Genomic DNA, 13,946 nt, shown 5'->3' with positions numbered 1-13,946 from the left:
TGTGCTCTCCCTGATGAGTGTGATGTAAGCTCTTGCACTACTTTTGTTTCTCTCAGGTCCTGAATCTATTTATTTATTTCCTGATATAATGACATGGGATTTGAAAACCCCCAACCCTCTGTTTTTGAAACTTGGATATTGTTTTCCCTGTCAGAGCCCATTCTGGACTGAACCTAAATGCAAAATCCAAAGAAAAGCTAGAAAGCAGGGTGAGAGGTCCGTTAAAAAAAAATCTTGACTAGTGTAGCTTTCTTCACTACCTTTCCACTGTTACTCAAGAAGGCGCCTGTTTGAGGCCTTAGCCAGTAAGTGAACGCTGCTGCTTTCCCTGAGCAACAGAGAAAGTGCTCTGAGCTGAGCGTATTTAAGTGTTCTCTTTATTCTACCTTCCATGATAAGCCATGCAAGGCAGCAAAACAGTCAGCGCTGATACATGAAGCAGGAAGGCTCTTCTTTCTAGCTATGCACAAGGAGCTGTAAGCATGCCCTTCCTTCCCGTAGGTAGTGTGGCTGAGCGGTCTAAGGCGCTGGATTAAGGTTCCAGTCTCTTTGGAGGTGTGGGTTCAAATCCCACCACTGCCAAGTTGTAGCTTTGTGTTTGCCCTGTGGGATCCTGCTCATTTTAATCTCAGTCTAGGGCTCTGTGTTCTCTACGCATCAGTATACTGTGTACAGAGGCAGGGCTGTTGCTCCAGAATAGAACAGGTGTTTCTCCTGTTGATGACCTAGCAACTTCATTTGTAAAGGAAACTGCCTTTGCTTCACTTTGCTTTTCTAAGGCACACACAAACGCCAATTCAGGGTGAAAGAGAGTCTTTTATCTGATTTTTAAGAAAAAAAAAAAAAAAGCTAAACTGCGTTTCTCCTTCTGCAGTACTAAACCTGTTGAGCACGGCATTTGAAGCATACCTGCTACCATCCTTGTAGATTAGATATATGCATCACTCAACCCATTTGGTACTTCTCCTGGATTGCCTAAGTTTTCACAGATACCGAAGCATGCGTACGGGAGATCGGGGAATATTTAGGATCCTCCCTAATCAGAGATACTCACCCAGAGTGACCTTGGCTTTCATCTGCATTGGTGGTATAGTGGTGAGCATAGCTGCCTTCCAAGCAGTTGACCCGGGTTCGATTCCCGGCCAATGCAATTTTGCTTCCTTAACGTTGTCGTCAGTGGCATTCTGTTGGAAACCCTTCTGTCCATTTCCCTTCCAAAGGCAGCCTGTGCGCATGAGCACGCAATCTTTCATCGCAGAGAGATGAGCTGAGGAACGGTTTCTTTCCCTTTTATCTTTTCTCTCTCTCTCTTGCTCCTCTCAAGTTCCTTTTATCTTTCCCCACTAGATCTTCCCGCTTTCCATATTTCGAGCTCTGATGCTAAGATGGGCAGATGGGGTGCCGGTACAAGGCTCTCATTACATTGACGCTTTCCGCACCCAGCATGTTTAGTCCTGATGGGCCCGGGGGAGGCGGACAAGGACGTCAGGCGTGCTGTCTGCTGTCTGCTACCGCTTCTCGGTCTTTTGGCTAAGGTCGGGTGTATGCGGGGCCACCAGTTAAACCGATTTTTACGGAATGAGAAAAGGGACAGAGAAGGGCGATGAAAATGGTAAACGGGAGGAAAGGCTAAAGTGGCCAGGGCTCTTCAGCCTGGATAACAGACGGCACAGGGCAGATAGGATAGAGGTCTACCAAATATTGAGTGGAGTGAACCGATATGATGCGAATCGCTTGTTTACTCTTTCCTAAAATGCAAGGACTAGGTGGCATGCGATGAAGCTATTAATTAGTAGATTTCAAACAGACCGGAGAAAACATTTCTTCACTCAACCTGTTTAAGTAAACTGTGGAATTCGTTGCTGGGGAATGTGGTGAAGCAGTTAGCTTAACGGGGTTTAAAAAAAAAGGTTTCGATAATTTTCTAAGTCAAAAGACCATAAGCCGTTATTAAGATGATTTGGGAAAATCCACTGCTTATTGCAAGAATAATCAGCATATAATCAGCGTGAGGGTTTTCTGACTCTGAAGCAGTCTAGACTATGTCTTCCTTGAAGTTTCTCAATATTGCTCTCTCAGGTGCTTGTAGCTCCCAGCCCTGCTCCTCTCTTCAGGTGGGGGAAGTCTTGGTGTGTTAATGTGCTCTCCCTGATGAGTGTGATGTAAGTTCTTGCACTACTTTTGTTTCTCTCAGGTCCTGAATCTATTTATTTATTTCCTGATATAATGACATGGGATTTGAAACCCCCCAACCCCCTGTTTTTGAAACTTGGATATTGTTTTCCCTGTCAGAGCCCATTCTGGACTAAACCTAAATGCAAAATCCAAAGAAAAGCTAGAAAGCAGGGTGAGAGGTCCGTTAAAAAAAAAATCTTGACTAGTGTAGCTTTCTTCACTACCTTTCCACTGTTACTCAAGAAGGCGCCTGTTTGAGGCCTTAGCCAGTAAGTGAACGCTGCTGCTTTCCCTGAGCAACAGAGAAAGTGCTCTGAGCTGAGCGTATTTAAGTGTTCTCATTATTCTACCTTCCATGATAAGCCATGCAAGGCAGCAAAACAGTCAGCGCTGATACATGAAGCAGGAAGGCTCTTCTTTCTAGCTATGCACAAGGAGCTGTAAGCATGCCCTTCCTTCCCGTAGGTAGTGTGGCTGAGCGGTCTAAGGCGCTGGATTAAGGTTCCAGTCTCTTTGGAGGCGTGGGTTCAAATCCCACCACTGCCAAGTTGTAGCTTTGTGTTTGCCCTGTGGGATCCTGCTCATTTTAATCTCAGTCTAGGGCTCTGTGTTCTCTACGCATCAGTATACTGTGTACAGAGGCAGGGCTGTTGCTCCAGAATAGAACAGGTGTCTCTCCTGTTGATGACCTAGCAACTTCATTTGTAAAGGAAACTGCCTTTGCTTCACTTTGCTTTTCTAAGGTACACACAAACGCCAATTCAGGGTGAAAGAGAGTCTTTTATCTGATTTTTAAGAAGAAAAAAAAAAAGCTAAACTGCGTTTCTCCTTCTGCAGTACTAAACCTGTTGAGCACGGCATTTGAAGCATACCTGCTACCATCCTCGTAGATTAGATATATGCATCACTCAACCCATTTGGTACTTCTCCTGGATTGCCTAAGTTTTCACAGATACCGAAGCATGCGTACGGGAGATCGGGGAATATTTAGGATCCTCCCTAATCAGAGATACTCACCCAGAGTGACCCTGGCTTTCATCTGCATTGGTGGTATAGTGGTGAGCATAGCTGCCTTCCAAGCAGTTGACCCGGGTTCGATTCCCGGCCAATGCAATTTTGCTTCCTTAACGTTGTCGTCAGTGGCATTCTGTTGGAAACCCTTCTGTCCATTTCCCTTCCAAAGGCAGCCTGTGCGCATGAGCACGCAATCTTTCATCGCAGAGAGATGAGCTGAGGAACGGTTTCTTTCCCTTTTATCTTTTCTCTCTCTCTCTTGCTCCTCTCAAGTTCCTTTTATCTTTCCCCACTAGATCTTCCCGCTTTCCATATTTCCAGCTCTGATGCTAAGATGGGCAGATGGGGTGCCGGTACAAAGCTCTCATTACATTGACGCTTTCCGCACCCAGCATGTTTAGTCCTGATGGGCCCGGGGGAGGCGGACAAGGACGTCAGGCGTGCTGTCTGCTGTCTGCTACCGCTTCTCGGTCTTTTGGCTAAGGTCGGGTGTATGCGGGGCCACCAGTTAAACCGATTTTTACGGAATGAGAAAAGGGACAGAGAAGGGCGATGAAAATGGTAAACGGGAGGAAAGGCTAAAGTGGCCAGGGCTCTTCAGCCTGGAGAACAGACGGCACAGGGCAGATAGGATAGAGGTCTACCAAATATTGAGTGGAGTGAACCGATATGATGCGAATCGCTTGTTTACTCTTTCCTAAAATGCAAGGACTAGGTGGCATGCGATGAAGCTATTAATTAGTAGATTTCAAACAGACCGGAGAAAACATTTCTTCACTCAACCTGTTTAAGTAAACTGTGGAATTCGTTGCTGGGGAATGTGGTGAAGCAGTTAGCTTAACGGGGTTTAAAAAAAAGGTTTCGATAATTTTCTAAGTCAAAAGACCATAAGCCGTTATTAAGATGATTTGGGAAAATCCACTGCTTATTGCAAGAATAATCAGCATATAATCGGCGTGAGGGTTTTCTGACTCTGAAGCAGTCTAGACTATGTCTTCTTTGAAGTTTCTCAATATTGCTCTCTCAGGTGCTTGTAGCTCCCAGCCCTGCTCCTCTCTTCAGGTGGGGGAAGTCTTGGTGTGTTAATGTGCTCTCCCTGATGAGTGTGATGTAAGTTCTTGCACTACTTTTGTTTCTCTCAGGTCCTGAATCTATTTATTTATTTCCTGATATAATGACGTGGGATTTGAAACCCCCCAACCCCCTGTTTTTGAAACTTGGATATTGTTTTCCCTGTCAGAGCCCATTCTGGACTGAACCTAAATGCAAAATCCAAAGAAAAGCTAGAAAGCAGGGTGAGAGGTCCGTTAAAAAAAAATCTTTACTAGTGTAGCTTTCTTCACTACCTTTCCACTGTTACTCAAGAAGGCGCCTGTTTGAGGCCTTAGCCAGTAAGTGAACGCTGCTGCTTTCCCTGAGCAACAGAGAAAGTGCTCTGAGCTGAGCGTATTTAAGTGTTCTCTTTATTCTACCTTCCATGATAAGCCATGCAAGGCAGCAAAACAGTCAGCTCTGATACATGAAGCAGGAAGGCTCTTCTTTCTAGCTATGCACAAGGAGCTGTAAGCATGCCCTTCCTTCCCGTAGGTAGTGTGGCTGAGCGGTCTAAGGTGCTGGATTAAGGTTCCAGTCTCTTTGGAGGTGTGGGTTCAAATCCCATCACTGCCAAGTTGTAGCTTTGTGTTTGCCCTGTGGGATCCTGCTCATTTTAATCTCAGTCTAGGGCTCTGTGTTCTCTAGGCATCAGTATACTGTGTACAGAGGCAGGGCTGTTGCTCCAGAATAGAACAGGTGTCTCTCCTGTTGATGACCTAGCAACTTCATTTGTAAAGGAAACTGCCTTTGCTTCACTTTGCTTTTCTAAGGCACACACAAACGCCAATTCAGGGTGAAAGAGAGTCTTTTATCTGAATTTTAAGAAAAAAAAAAAAGCTAAACTGCGTTTCTCCTTCTGCAGTACTAAACCTGTTGAGCACGGCATTTGAAGCATACCTGCTACCATCCTCGTAGATTAGATATATGCATCACTCAACCCATTTGGTACTTCTCCTGGATTGCCTAAGTTTTCACAGATACCGAAGCATGCGTACGGGAGATCGGGGAATATTTAGGATCCTCCCTAATCAGAGATACTCACCCAGAGTGACCTTGGCTTTCATCTGCATTGGTGGTATAGTGGTGAGCATAGCTGCCTTCCAAGCAGTTGACCCGGGTTCGATTCCCGGCCAATGCAATTTTGCTTCCTTAACGTTGTCGTCAGTGGCATTCTGTTGGAAACCCTTCTGTCCATTTCCCTTCCAAAGGCAGCCTGTGCGCATGAGCACGCAATCTTTCATCGCAGAGAGATGAGCTGAGGAACGGTTTCTTTCCCTTTTATCTTTTCTCTCTCTCTCTTGCTCCTCTCAAGTTCCTTTTATCTTTCCCCACTAGATCTTCCCGCTTTCCATATTTCGAGCTCTGATGCTAAGATGGGCAGATGGGGTGCCGGTACAAGGCTCTCATTACATTGACGCTTTCCGCACCCAGCATGTTTAGTCCTGATGGGCCCGGGGGAGGCGGACAAGGACGTCAGGCGTGCTGTCTGCTGTCTGCTACCGCTTCTCGGTCTTTTGGCTAAGGTCGGGTGTATGCGGGGCCACCAGTTAAACCGATTTTTACGGAATGAGAAAAGGGACAGAGAAGGGCGATGAAAATGGTAAACGGGAGGAAAGGCTAAAGTGGCCAGGGCTCTTCAGCCTGGAGAACAGACGGCACAGGGCAGATAGGATAGAGGTCTACCAAATATTGAGTGGAGTGAACCGATATGATGCGAATCGCTTGTTTACTCTTTCCTAAAATGCAAGGACTAGGTGGCATGCGATGAAGCTATTAATTAGTAGATTTTAAACAGACCGGAGAAAATATTTCTTCACTCAACCTGTTTAAGTAAACTGTGGAATTCGTTGCTGGGGAATGTGGTGAAGCAGTTAGCTTAACGGGGTTTAAAAAAAAGGTTTCGATAATTTTCTAAGTCAAAAGACCATAAGCCGTTATTAAGATGATTTGGGAAAATCCACTGCTTATTGCAAGAATAATCAGCATATAATCGGCGTGAGGATTTTCTGACTCTGAGGCAGTCTAGACTATGTCTTCCTTGAAGTTTCTCAATATTGCTCTCTCAGGTGCTTGTAGCTCCCAGCCCTGCTCCTCTCTTCAGGTGGGTGAAGTCTTGGTGTGTTAATGTGCTCTCCCTGATGAGTGTGATGTAAGTTCTTGCACTACTTTTGTTTCTCTCAGGTCCTGAATCTATTTATTTATTTCCTGATATAATGACGTGGGATTTGAAACCCCCCAACCCCCTGTTTTTGAAACTTGGATATTGTTTTCCCTGTCAGAGCCCATTCTGGACTGAACCTAAATGCAAAATCCAAAGAAAAGCTAGAAAGCAGGGTGAGAGGTCCGTTAAAAAAAAATCTTGACTAGTGTAGCTTTCTTCACTACCTTTCCACTGTTACTCAAGAAGGCGCCTGTTTGAGGCCTTAGCCAGTAAGTGAACGCTGCTGCTTTCCCTGAGCAACAGAGAAAGTGCTCTGAGCTGAGCGGATTTAAGTGTTCTCTTTATTCTACCTTCCATGATAAGCCATGCAAGGCAGCAAAACAGTCAGCGCTGATACATGAAGCAGGAAGGCTCTTCTTTCTAGCTATGCACAAGGAGCTGTAAGCATGCCCTTCCTTCCCGTAGGTAGTGTGGCCGAGCGGTCTAAGGCGCTGGATTAAGGTTCCAGTCTCTTTGGAGGCGTGGGTTCAAATCCCACCACTGCCAAGTTGTAGCTTTGTGTTTGCCCTGTGGGATCCTGCTCATTTTAATCTCAGTCTAGGGCTCTGTGTTCTCTACGCATCAGTATACTGTGTACAGAGGCAGGGCTGTTGCTCCAGAATAGAACAGGTGTCTCTCCTGTTGATGACCTAGCAACTTCATTTGTACAGGAAACTGCCTTTGCTTCACTTTGCTTTTCTAAGGCACACACAAACGCCAATTCAGGGTGAAAGAGAGTCTTTTATCTGATTTTTAAGAAAAAAAAAAAAGCTAAACTGCGTTTCTCCTTCTGCAGTACTAAACTTGTTGAGCACGGCATTTGAAGCATACCTGCTACCATCCTCGTAGATTAGATATATGCATCACTCAACCCATTTGGTACTTCTCCTGGATTGCCTAAGTTTTCACAGATACCGAAGCATGCGTACGGGAGATCGGGGAATATTTAGGATCCTCCCTAATCAGAGATACTCACCCAGAGTGACCTTGGCTTTCATCTGCATTGGTGGTATAGTGGTGAGCATAGCTGCCTTCCAAGCAGTTGACCTGGGTTCGATTCCCGGCCAATGCAATTTTGCTTCCTTAACGTTGTCGTCAGTGGCATTCTGTTGGAAACCCTTCTGTCCATTTCCCTTCCAAAGGCAGCCTGTGCGCATGAGCACGCAATCTTTCATCGCAGAGAGATGAGCTGAGGAACGGTTTCTTTCCCTTTTATCTTTTCTCTCTCTCTCTTGCTCCTCTCAAGTTCCTTTTATCTTTCCCCACTAGATCTTCCCGCTTTCCATATTTCGAGCTCTGATGCTAAGATGGGCAGATGGGGTGCCGGTACAAGGCTCTCATTACATTGACGCTTTCCGCACCCAGCATGTTTAGTCCTGATGGGCCCGGGGGAGGCGGACAAGGACGTCAGGCGTGCTGTCTGCTGTCTGCTACCGCTTCTCGGTCTTTTGGCTAAGGTCGGGTGTATGCGGGGCCACCAGTTAAACCGATTTTTACGGAATGAGAAAAGGGACAGAGAAGGGCTATGAAAATGGTAAACGGGAGGAAAGGCTAAAGTGGCCAGGGCTCTTCAGCCTGGAGAACCGACGGCACAGGGCAGATAGGATAGAGGTCTACCAAATATTGAGTGGAGTGAACCGATATGATGCGAATCGCTTGTTTACTCTTTCCTAAAATGCAAGGACTAGGTGGCATGCGATGAAGCTATTAATTAGTAGATTTCAAAAAGACCGGAGAAAACATTTCTTCACTCAACCTGTTTAAGTAAACTGTGGAATTCGTTGCTGGGGAATGTGGTGAAGCAGTTAGCTTAACGGGGTTTAAAAAAAAGGTTTCGATAATTTTCTAAGTCAAAAGACCATAAGCCGTTATTAAGATGATTTGGGAAAATCCACTGCTTATTGCAAGAATAATCAGCATATAATCGGCGTGAGGGTTTTCTGACTCTGAAGCAGTCTAGACTATGTCTTCCTTGAAGTTTCTCAATATTGCTCTCTCAGGTGCTTGTAGCTCCCAGCCCTGCTCCTCTCTTCAGGTGGGGGAAGTCTTGGTGTGTTAATGTGCTCTCCCTGATGAGTGTGATGTAAGTTCTTGCACTACTTTTGTTTCTCTCAGGTCCTGAATCTATTTATTTATTTCCTGATATAATGACGTGGGATTTGAAACCCCCCAACCCCCTGTTTTTGAAACTTGGATATTTTTTTCCCTGTCAGAGCCCATTCTGGACTGAACCTAAATGCAAAATCCAAAGAAAAGCTAGAAAGCAGGGTGAGAGGTCCGTTAAAAAAAAATCTTGACTAGTGTAGCTTTCTTCACTACCTTTCCACTGTTACTCAAGAAGGCGCCTGTTTGAGGCCTTAGCCAGTAAGTGAACGCTGCTGCTTTCCTTGAGCAACAGAGAAAGTGCTCTGAGCTGAGCGTATTTAAGTGTTCTCTTTATTCTACCTTCCATGATAAGCCATGCAAGGCAGCAAAACAGTCAGCGCTGATACATGAAGCAGGAAGGCTCTTCTTTCTAGCTATGCACAAGGAGCTGTAAGCATGCCCTTCCTTCCCGTAGGTAGTGTGGCCGAGCGGTCTAAGGCGCTGGATTAAGGTTCCAGTCTCTTTGGAGGCGTGGGTTCAAATCCCACCACTGCCAAGTAGTAGCTTTGTGTTTGCCCTGTGGGATCCTGCTCATTTTAATCTCAGTCTAGGGCTCTGTGTTCTCTACGCATCAGTATACTGTGTACAGAGGCAGGGCTGTTGCTCCAGAATAGAACAGGTGTCTCTCCTGTTGATGACCTAGCAACTTCATTTGTAAAGGAAACTGCCTTTGCTTCACTTTGCTTTTCTAAGGCACACACAAACGCCAATTCAGGGTGAAAGAGAGTCTTTTATCTGATTTTTAAGAAAAAAAAAAAAGCTAAACTGCGTTTCTCCTTCTGCAGTACTAAACCTGTTGAGCACGGCATTTGAAGCATACCTGCTACCATCCTCGTAGATTAGATATATGCATCACTCAACCCATTTGGTACTTCTCCTGGATTGCCTAAGTTTTCACAGATACCGAAGCATGCGTACGGGAGATCGGGGAATATTTAGGATCCTCCCTAATCAGAGATACTCACCCAGAGTGACCTTGGCTTTCATCTGCATTGGTGGTATAGTGGTGAGCATAGCTGCCTTCCAAGCAGTTGACCCGGGTTCGATTCCCGGCCAATGCAATTTTGCTTCCTTAACGTTGTCGTCAGTGGCATTCTGTTGGAAACCCTTCTGTCCATTTCCCTTCCAAAGGAAGCCTGTGCGCATGAGCACGCAATCTTTCATCGCAGAGAGATGAGCTGAGGAACGGTTTCTTTCCCTTTTATCTTTTCTCTCTCTCTCTTGCTCCTCTCAAGTTCCTTTTATCTTTCCCCACTAGATCTTCCCGCTTTCCATATTTCGAGCTCTGATGCTAAGATGGGCAGATGGGGTGCCGGTACAAGGCTCTCATTACATTGACGCTTTCCGCACCCAGCATGTTTAGTCCTGATGGGCCCGGGGGAGGCGGACAAGGACGTCAGGCGTGCTGTCTGCTGTCTACTACCGCTTCTCGGTCTTTTGGCTAAGGTCGGGTGTATGCGGGGCCACCAGTTAAACCGATTTTTACGGAATGAGAAAAGGGACAGAGAAGGGCGATGAAAATGGTAAACGGGAGGAAAGGCTAAAGTGGCCAGGGCTCTTCAGCCTGGAGAACAGACGGCACAGGGCAGATAGGATAGAGGTCTACCAAATATTGAGTGGAGTGAACCGATATGATGCGAATCGCTTGTTTACTCTTTCCTAAAATGCAAGGACTAGGTGGCATGCGATGAAGCTACTAATTAGTAGATTTCAAACAGACCGGAGAAAACATTTCTTCACTCAACCTGTTTAAGTAAACTGTGGAATTCGTTGCTGGGGAATGTGGTGAAGCAGTTAGCTTAACGGGGTTTAAAAAAAAGGTTTCGATAATTTTCTAAGTCAAAAGACCATAAGCCGTTATTAAGATGATTTGGGAAAATCCACTGCTTATTGCAAGAATTATCAGCATATAATCGGCGTGAGGGTTTTCTGACTCTGAAGCAGTCTAGACTATGTCTTCCTTGAAGTTTCTCAATATTGCTCTCTCAGGTGCTTGTAGCTCCCAGCCCTGCTCCTCTCTTCAGGTGGGGGAAGTCTTGGTGTGTTAATGTGCTCTCCCTGATGAGTGTGATGTAAGTTCTTGCACTACTTTTGTTTCTCTCAGGTCCTGAATCTATTTATTTATTTCCTGATATAATGACGTGGGATTTGAAACCCCCCAACACCCTGTTTTTGAAACTTGGATATTGTTTTCCCGGTCAGAGCCCATTCTGGACTGAACCTAAATGCAAAATCCAAAGAAAAGCTAGAAAGCAGGGTGAGAGGTCCGTTAAAAAAAAATCTTGACTAGTGTAGCTTTCTTCACTACCTTTCCACTGTTACTCAAGAAGGCGCCTGTTTGAGGCCTTAGCCAGTAAGTGAACGCTGCTGCTTTCCCTGAGCAACAGAGAAAGTGCTCTGAGCTGAGCGTATTTAAGTGTTCTCTTTATTCTACCTTCCATGATAAGCCATGCAAGGCAGCAAAACAGTCAGCGCTGATACATGAAGCAGGAAGGCTCTTCTTTCTAGCTATGCACAAGGAGCTGTAAGCATGCCCTTCCTTCCCGTAGGTAGTGTGGCCGAGCGGTCTAAGGCACTGGATTAAGGTTCCAGTCTCTTTGGAGGCGTGGGTTCAAATCCCACCACTGCCAAGTTGTAGCTTTGTGTTTTCCCTGTGGGATCCTGCTCATTTTAATCTCAGTCTAGGGCTCTGTGTTCTCTACGCATCAGTATACTGTGTACAGAGGCAGGGCTGTTGCTCCAGAATAGAACAGGTGTCTCTCCTGTTAATGACCTAGCAACTTCATTTGTAAAGGAAACTGCCTTTGCTTCACTTTGCTTTTCTAAGGCACACACAAACGCCAATTCAGGGTGAAAGAGAGTCTTTTATCTGATTTTTAAGAAAAAAAAAAAAAGCTAAACTGCGTTTCTCCTTCTGCAGTACTAAACCTGTTGAGCACGGCATTTGAAGCATACCTGCTACCATCCTCGTAGATTAGATATATGCATCACTCAACCCATTTGGTACTTCTCCTGGATTGCCTAAGTTTTCACAGATACCGAAGCATGCGTACGGGAGATCGGGGAATAGTTAGGATCCTCCCTAATCAGAGATACTCACCCAGAGTGAGCTTGGCTTTCATCTGCATTGGTGGTATAGTGGTGAGCATAGCTGCCTTCCAAGCAGTTGACCCGGGTTCGATTCCCGGCCAATGCAATTTTGCTTCCTTAACGTTGTCGTCAGTGGCATTCTGTTGGAAACCCTTCTGTCCATTTCCCTTCCAAAGGCAGCCTGTGCGCATGAGCACGCAATCTTTCATCGCAGAGAGATGAGCTGAGGAACGGTTTCTTTCCCTTTTATCTTTTCTCTCTCTCTCTTGCTCCTCTCAAGTTCCTTTTATCTTTCCCCACTAGATCTTCCCGCTTTCCATATTTCGAGCTCTGATGCTAAGATGGGCAGATGGGGTGCCGGTACAAGGCTCTCATTACATTGACGCTTTCCGCACCCAGCATGTTTAGTCCTTTTTCCAGTATATGAAATACATGTGGAAGAGAAGTAGGATCTACATATAACAGCACATCGTCTGCATAAGCGGATAGCTTCACTTGAAAGTCACCAATACAGTATCCACGAATGGTTGATGTAGATCTAATAGCGATGAGCAGCGGTTCAAGCGCAATGTTGAATAACAATGGGGACAGAGGACAGCCTTGTCTAGTCCCTCTAGTCAGTCGAAAAGATGTTGAATTCGAGTCATTGATACGAATGGTAGTGGCAGGGCAAGTATACAGAACTTTCACCATATTTATAAAAGTTGCGGGACACCCGAACCATCGCATCGCTGCAAATAAGAATGGCCACTCAATGCGATCAAACGCCTTTTCCGCATCTAAGGCAACTGCAGCAAGAGGTGTATTTGAATGTCGGGCTTGATGGATAATATGAGCAAACAATCTGGTATTGTCCGATGATAGTCGACCACACATAAAACCGCATTGATCAGGATGGATTATTGCAGAGAGAACAGATTGTAACCTGGATGCCAAAATCTTTGCAAAAATCTTCGCGTCAGTGTTGATCAGAGATAAAGGGCGGTAGTTATTGACGCTGAGTGGGTTCTTGTCCTGTTTCAGCAATACAATAATAATCGCTTCAGTGAAAGAACCTTGAACCCGTCCAGTGGTAATCAAATAATGGTAAAGTTGTAACAAGATGGGTAGAAGCAAATCCTGAAATATCAGATAAAATTCAATTGTGAGACCATCAGGACCAGGCGCTTTCTTTTTTGCCATGGAGAGAAGAGCGTCAGACACATCAGCCAGTGTAATCGGAGCAGAGAGAGACTCTGCTTGAACATCAGTAAGAGTGTTATGAGGCAAATTATCCAAGAAAGGATCGATGGAAGATACATCTGGGGACTCCGAAGAGTAAAGTGCGGTGTAGAAGCGGTGGAACTGTAAGCAAATATCAGCATTATTGAACCACAATGCACCACCGTCATCTTGAATGGCAGGTATCAAAGTCTTTTCCGATTTTATTTTAACATATTCCGCTAATTGGTGACCACATTATTGATATTGGCATAGTAGTAAGCGGATTTCATAAAGACCTCTTTAGCAGCTGAAGAGCTAAGCAGTAAATTATATTCAAGTCTCAAAGCTTGCATAGAGCGTAAGAACGATTGATCGTTAGGACAAGATTTGTGAAGGTCTTCCGCCGCTCTCAGTTTTTCCAAAATTGTAGATTCCCGTTCCATAAGTTTCTTCCTTTTGGAAGCTGAATAGGAAATTATCAGACCCCTTATATATGCTTTGAAACAATCCCAGGTAGTAGTCCAACTCGTATCTTCAGGCAAGTTAAGTTCAAAGAATTCAGTAATATTACTCCGCATGGTAGATACAAACTGTTCATCTGACGTTAAGCAGGAGTTGAAGCGCCAAACTCTTTTGTGTACACATGCACCTAAATCAATGAATGATAAAGAAATTGGAGCGTGGTCTGACACTGAAATCTCCCCAATAGTGGCAGAATTGACTTTAGCCATCAGATTGTAACTAATCAAAAAAAAATCTATGCGCGAGTAAGATGCATGTGGCGCTGAGTAGAAAGTGTAATCCAGATCTCCAGGGTGTAACGTTCTCCAGGGGTCACCAAGTTTCAGATGTTCCAGTAGTTCTTGTAATTTAAACCAGGACCTTGATTTACGATATGGAACAGATGATTTTCTGTCTATTAGAGGGTTGAGAATTAGATTGAAATCTCCCCCCAAAATATAGTGAGAGCCACAGGAAGATGCAATAATATCTGCAATCTCATCAAAAAATGAAGGACAATCTA

General features: G+C 45.0%; 12 non-coding genes across 12 annotated transcripts; all 12 read left to right on the top strand.

The window, feature by feature from the left end:
- Nucleotides 1-500: 500 nt before the first annotated feature.
- Nucleotides 501-582, top strand: TRNAL-AAG. Its single transcript has one exon. It is a non-coding gene; the product is annotated as a tRNA-Leu (tRNA).
- Nucleotides 583-1,078: 496 nt separating this feature from the next.
- On the top strand, nucleotides 1,079-1,150 carry TRNAG-UCC. The gene has a single exon. It is a non-coding gene; the product is annotated as a tRNA-Gly (tRNA).
- A 1,489-nt stretch (nucleotides 1,151-2,639) lies between these two features.
- TRNAL-AAG lies at nucleotides 2,640-2,721 on the top strand. Its single transcript has one exon. It is a non-coding gene; the product is annotated as a tRNA-Leu (tRNA).
- Nucleotides 2,722-3,216: 495 nt separating this feature from the next.
- On the top strand, nucleotides 3,217-3,288 carry TRNAG-UCC. The gene has a single exon. It is a non-coding gene; the product is annotated as a tRNA-Gly (tRNA).
- A 1,487-nt stretch (nucleotides 3,289-4,775) lies between these two features.
- On the top strand, nucleotides 4,776-4,857 carry TRNAL-AAG. Its single transcript has one exon. It is a non-coding gene; the product is annotated as a tRNA-Leu (tRNA).
- Nucleotides 4,858-5,350: 493 nt separating this feature from the next.
- Nucleotides 5,351-5,422, top strand: TRNAG-UCC. The gene has a single exon. It is a non-coding gene; the product is annotated as a tRNA-Gly (tRNA).
- Nucleotides 5,423-6,909: 1,487 nt separating this feature from the next.
- On the top strand, nucleotides 6,910-6,991 carry TRNAL-AAG. The gene has a single exon. It is a non-coding gene; the product is annotated as a tRNA-Leu (tRNA).
- Nucleotides 6,992-7,484: 493 nt separating this feature from the next.
- Nucleotides 7,485-7,556, top strand: TRNAG-UCC. The gene has a single exon. It is a non-coding gene; the product is annotated as a tRNA-Gly (tRNA).
- A 1,487-nt stretch (nucleotides 7,557-9,043) lies between these two features.
- Nucleotides 9,044-9,125, top strand: TRNAL-AAG. The gene has a single exon. It is a non-coding gene; the product is annotated as a tRNA-Leu (tRNA).
- Nucleotides 9,126-9,618: 493 nt separating this feature from the next.
- On the top strand, nucleotides 9,619-9,690 carry TRNAG-UCC. Its single transcript has one exon. It is a non-coding gene; the product is annotated as a tRNA-Gly (tRNA).
- A 1,487-nt stretch (nucleotides 9,691-11,177) lies between these two features.
- Nucleotides 11,178-11,259, top strand: TRNAL-AAG. The gene has a single exon. It is a non-coding gene; the product is annotated as a tRNA-Leu (tRNA).
- Nucleotides 11,260-11,753: 494 nt separating this feature from the next.
- Nucleotides 11,754-11,825, top strand: TRNAG-UCC. The gene has a single exon. It is a non-coding gene; the product is annotated as a tRNA-Gly (tRNA).
- The last annotated feature ends 2,121 nt before the right edge of the window (nucleotides 11,826-13,946 follow it).

The sequence above is a fragment of the Geotrypetes seraphini genome, chromosome 1 (genome assembly GCF_902459505.1).
Source record: "Geotrypetes seraphini chromosome 1, aGeoSer1.1, whole genome shotgun sequence".
In the NCBI taxonomy this organism is placed as follows: domain Eukaryota; kingdom Metazoa; phylum Chordata; class Amphibia; order Gymnophiona; family Dermophiidae; genus Geotrypetes; species Geotrypetes seraphini.
Note: the sequence above shows the minus strand (reverse complement) of the source record. Positions and strands in the feature narration are given on the sequence as shown.